The following is a 6,000-nucleotide window of genomic DNA, read 5'->3' on the forward strand; positions in this document are numbered from 1 at the left end:
TTAGTCTAGATAAATGCTTTCTCACAAAGCAGGTAAAAGTTCCTTCTCAAATTGAAAGCTATGGTATTTTTTTTAAAACTCACCCTTGTTTATTAGGCACTGAAGAGGCTTTTCTCCTAAATGAAAATATGTTGGGTTAACTTTATCAAGGAACAAGAGTGAGACTTAAGTAATACTGGTACCACTTTCCCATAGCTTGAGCACCGGGACTGTATTTTTGTAAGGGATATCAGCAGTGCACCAAAACCCCCAGTATTGTACACATTGTGTTGCAAAACAATCCAAACTCCTTGACAACAAAGCTGGAGGATATTCCCATAAACATCTTTCTCACAAAGAACAAAAATAATTTCAAGTTTATGGGTTCTCCTACACTATCCCTTGCTGTAATTTGATTGCTCTGCTTGTATTATATTTTTATTTTACTAAAATGATGTAAATCCTGTTTAGAAAAACTTTGCCAAAGATTTCACTGCACAATCCCTTAACTCACTGGTTTTTAATAAAGCATGATGCATAACATTTCCTAATAGCATATTCATTCTTTACAAGCACTTCTTTTTGGATAGGTGTGAAGAAATAATACAAACATGCTATTTTTTTCCTATTATATCAGATACTATTATAAATGATTTAAAAGTTTTGTGACTGTTCTCTTATTTCTGGGTGCTAAAGTAGACTGCGACTGTGGCAATCCTGTGTATGGGATGTTAACTTACAGGCTGTGGTCATTTTTGTGAATACCAAAACTGCCCTAAAATGCAGTTTTAGGAGGCATTAAAGTAATAATTTTTAGGTCCCATGTCAAAGATTTTCCCATTTAAAAAGGAAAATAATGGCAATTTAGCATATTTAATTTTGTAACGTAGAAAGTTTAAAAATTGGGTTTTGAAAAGGCATTGTGATTTGGAAATTTTCCTCTTTTTATGATTTTAACCAAAAGTGTATTTTCTGGACATGAAACAGAATACCATTTTTTTAGCATGAGTAAAATGTTCTGGGTGAACTAGAAAGGAATATCCATATGTTGGCCAATTCTATGAACACAAAGTATACAAATTTGAAGCTGCTCATGGGTGCCTGAAATTTTAAATTCATTAGTGTGATATTGTAAATTGAGGTTTTCTAGGCCTTTAAACCAGTTGTGTGTATATATATATATATATATATATATATATATATATATATATATATGTATGTATTATATACATACACCAAGCCATGTATTGCACTCACAGCCATTTTGAGCAGTAAAACAGTTGCAGAAGCAGCCAGAATTTGGTCTTCTTTTATTTGAACAGGAATTGAAAAATTAACTTGTGATCTAAACAATATGTGTTTTATGGTAGAGGTATATGTGTTCTTTGTGTTCCTTAGACCAGGACTTTGGGGAATTTATACCGTGTAGGACTTTTTGAACAGGACAGTAACAAAACTGAGGGTGGTTATTAATTGATTCAAGCAGTGTCAGTTATTCTTCTATATCTATTGAATTTCTTCAGTATTCCCCTAGTTTCATCTCTATAGATCCCATGTAAGATGAGTAGCTGGTTTGACATTTCTGTTTGTATTGCCTTCATCCCCTTCATGGGACTGTGCTTTTTTTTTAATGATATGATATCAGTTCATGCTGTAACAATACATTTTCTAATTGAATTCACAAAATTGTGTCTATTGAGATGAGTCCCTTTGATAGATGTTTTCTGCGCAATGAATATGGACAACAGTGGAAGGGACTCCCTGGAGATTGTTTTTATACCCCTCATGTCACCGAGAGAATTGAAACCTAGGCAGATTTTGACTTTCTTGAAGTCACCCAGAGCTGAACCTTCTTCCCACTAGCATTTGCTACACCTTTGCACCAAAAAGACTCAGAAAAGTTTTCGATGGCACAAGAATCAGCCATAGAAATGTGTTTCTATGGAATAGAAAGAGGTCTGAAGAAAAGTGGAAAAATATTTTTTGCTTGTAGCATTTAAAACTCTGGTTTATAAACATTTGTATTTGATTAACTTCACCCTCAATAATGGCTCTGACTAAGCTTGCAATCCATAATTTTGAGACCACAAAGAACTAAAAAATACAGAATGTCAGGGTTGACATTCTGGAAATGTGTAAAGGAAAGGATAAACAAATAAAACCAGCCCCCACATTTTGGAAACAAATGTTCTGTGCACTGAACTACAGTCATGGGACTCACTTGAAATGGTAAGGAAGAGTTAGCAGTATGAATTACTGAATGTTGTATAATCTTTGTGCATGAATAAAAGAATGAAGAGGATGTCTCTTGGCAGAAAAACAAATGTCACATTAGGAGGAAAAAGTTACTACAGATCATCAATCGAACAGTAATATGTGATACAATCTAATCCAATCTGAGGGCTGCTAGAGCTCTGTGAACTTGAATGTAGTTTCTCAAGTCTCACTGCATGCACAGTTAATTTCACAAACAATATTTTCTTCTGAAATGGGATTAAATATGGCTAACTTAAGGAGCTGCTGTAAATTGCTCCCAGAGGAGTTATTATTTAGCAGCCAGATAGCTGAATATTTCTTCTAGGTAGTATGAAGAATATGTCTACATCTATGCTTTCAGCTTTAAAAAGAAGAAATGGTGCTTCTGGTGAAGCTTTTGGAGAACTAAGAACACACTTCTGAATGACAGGTGTTGCTGTTATTAAAATTGGTGTTGCTGTTATTAAAATTGTTTATATGCCAGGTTAGCTATATATGGGGTTCAGTCTATGCTGGACTGCAAAAAAATGATCAGATTAATTCTCAAAAAGATTGAGAAAACGTTTTAGGCTTAAATCCTACTTCCAAAACTGAGTTGAAAGGGGCATTTATCTCATCAAGTCTTGGTTGGTATCTGGAAATGAGCTACCTCTCAATTCAGGGAAGAGAAGTGGTAACATTTTAGAGTATGCACAATAACCTAGATGTGCACTTCATCCTGAAGGTGACATCAAAAATAGGTCAATAGTGTCTTTGCTGACAAGCTCAGGACTTTTCTTCACACATCTAATCCAGCATGATTACATATGGCCATCTAGGGATTTATTCAGGAAATTCTACCTAAGCTGTCAATCAATTATTTCTTTTGGCACCTTCCAAGGCCTACATTTGTTCAGAAGTAATTTTTCTGCCAAGGAATTAGGGAATGTATAACTAGTTTGGTCTGTAGTCTAAGGTCCAAGTCTTGAAGGTCCAAAAGAATAGGATCCTAAGTCACTCTGGCACTTCCAGTATGTGTATTTTCAGTGCTTTTGGAAAAGACACTGCTTTACATAACGAAATAGTAATTCAGTTTTGTGAAATACAAGTCTTCATTACATTCACAGTACCCATTGCTGAGCTTTTGTCATATAATTCTGAACCGTCATTTCACATCTGCTGATGAACCCTTTAGAAAAAAAAATGCACAAGTAGAGAATAATTGAATTCCATCTGCAGGATTCACATCCTAACAAAAACATTGGATAGAAAAGGTCAGTGAACTAAAAGTCTTTTTTTGGCAGTGGAGGTAGGAGGTCCAGAAGAGTTTCTGCAAATAGAAAATATAAACAAATAATAAATGTAATTCAAAAGAACATTATGTTCATGTTTATCTTGCAGATGGAACTAGAAATTCACAAACATTTATGCACAATTGAAAAGGGGTTTAAGACAACCTGTTGTCTGCCTATTATCTGAACAGCTGTTTGTAAGAGAATTTTCCACATAGGTCACTGCAGAAAAAGAGTAAGGTGTTGACAGCCTGATGGATGAGTTTGGCTGGTGTGGTGCCCATGGAGTTGTACAAGAAACACTTTCGTGTACAGTAAGTGTCACACACATTCGGATTGCCTCTAACAGAGTGGCATTTCTTTTAAAGGTATTCATGGAAACCAGAAGATCACTTGAGTTCCTAAAGAACAAGTCACTAATCTCCTAAATGCTCTATCATTAAAAAGAGTAGTGAAAGTTCAAACTGAACTTAGGAAATGCTCTTTATGTGAAAGGTTGCACCTTTTAATGTGTGGAAAGGATAATGCTGCTGTGCACACGGAGCTACAAGATAAGTCCCATTGCCATGTAGAATTGCACCACTCCTAGCACACATTGTTTCAATTAGTTTGTATTGACTGGAATCGAAAATCCCAGGAGTCTCAGCTGTTTGGTTTGTGTATGTAACTTAATGTGACTGCAATACAAATAAAAAAAAGCTTCAAGCCACAGTTTATATGAAGGAAAAGAAAGACATTTCTTTATTCTTTACTTGCCAAAGGACAAATACCTGACTATTTCTGCTAAACATTTCCCTAACATTTCTGTCTAAAGAGAAGCAGACATCAACAGGGTAGACACTTGATCTGTTGACCAGTCCTGGTCTATTAGGGCATGGAATTGCAAATATGTCCTTGTTAAAGTCCTGCTACTAGGTGGCTCAGTGGCTATATGCAAATCATCTAATTTCAAGGAACTTACATGCATACTCATGCATACTCATGCATACTATGGCAAATGCTTGCAGCTGGCTGGCTTAACCTTAGGCTGGAAGTGAATTTGGGGAAACTTTGTTTTGTGCTTGTCTGCCAATAACTTATGAAAAAAAAAAGTAATTGAGTTCCTTAACTACTCCGTTCCTCTGTTGCTGTATTTGCTGTTATATTTAGCATTTACCTGCTTTTGCAAACTGTTATGAGGCATCTGCAAGGAGAATCTGCTTCTGTACAGAGTGCTCTCTTGCTATGAGCTGAACAGCTAAAACATGACTGTCATCACCAGCCTGGTTAATACAAAAGTTATACAAGAGATTTTTCCTCTCCTGTTTCTTGACTGCATAGGATAGGAGTTTTTATTATCCTAATACATTTTGAAATATGTATTTTTCATATATATATATATATATATGCATATATGCTTAATCTGTATCAAGCAAACCTTTGGGATCTCTCTCCTCTCTGGCAGGGGTTATTAATCTTATAGAAGGAAAATTTATTTTGCCCCTACTTTTTATTTTAGGTATAGGATGGCACATGACACTTTAACTCCACAGTGAAGGCACCTGAGAATATATAATTGCCTTCCTTCTCTTGCTGGGGGAGCCTCCAGTGATAGAGGGTGAAAGGTTGTGTAGGTGCTCCACTTTGTTTTGCCCAGGCCTGTCTAAGAGTTTTTCTATCCCGTGGAAAAGAACCTGTTTGCTGTGTTACACTGGTAGAAGGTGAAGTACTCTGATATCTGCTTAATCTCTGTAGCCACTTAAGGCAAAGAAGACAGATCTATCTTCATTTTACAGGTGTGAAAATGGACAAGGATTTGGAAAAGGCCTCGAGGTGTTTCTGTACTGGATACAGAACTGAGTTACTTCTGTCAGATGTATTCTCCTGGGTATATATTTGCAGCACTCCTATCTGACAGTCCACAAAAAAGGTAAAATTTCATAAAATTTCATTTAACATCAATATTTTTAGTAAGAAGGTGACAGGAGTGATCCTCCCCCTGTTGGAAGAGATGCCATATTTTAGCTACCTGGCTCTGGCAAACCTGTTTTTTTTTTTTTTTTGCTTCTTAGATAACTTTTTCCTCCTTGGGTTTTTCCAGGCAATTTCTAATGCTTGCTCTGAAGAGAGATTCATATTTTTCTACTTCTTTTGACTACTAGAAACTCCATATTGTGCTGCAATCTCATAGGCAGCTGGAATGTCGGCTACTATGCTAGCTGGTTGATTACGGTGTTGTGGTAGGGGTTCAGGAAAGAGCATGTATTTCTGTAGAGGTATTTCTAAGCTATGGGTACAGTCATTAACTGCTTAATTTTAGTCCCAGCTTCAGGGAAATGAGTTGGAAGAGCTGTTAACATTTAGCATTGTAACAATACCTTACTTCACTGCCCAACTTACAAATAGCCACAATTTTAAAATTTTGTAGAAACCCGTCTTTCCTGCAGAAACAAATGGAAAACACTGACAGTACAGACTACAAAAATGATGACATTGGAAAATGTGTCATGGAACT

The 6,000-nt window shown here is 36.0% G+C and overlaps 1 long non-coding RNA gene across 1 annotated transcript in view; it reads left to right on the forward strand.

The window, feature by feature from the left end:
- LOC115910675 overlaps positions 1-5,408 on the forward strand; it is a 49,490-nt gene extending 44,082 nt beyond the window's left edge. Inside the window, exon 3 of the long non-coding RNA XR_004061200.1 lies at positions 5,282-5,408. This is a non-coding gene — a long non-coding RNA (uncharacterized LOC115910675). The remainder of the gene's footprint in view (positions 1-5,281) is intronic.
- Positions 5,409-6,000: the final 592 nt, after the last annotated feature.

Source organism: Camarhynchus parvulus, chromosome 1A, assembly GCF_901933205.1.
Source record: "Camarhynchus parvulus chromosome 1A, STF_HiC, whole genome shotgun sequence".
NCBI classification, from domain to species: domain Eukaryota; kingdom Metazoa; phylum Chordata; class Aves; order Passeriformes; family Thraupidae; genus Camarhynchus; species Camarhynchus parvulus.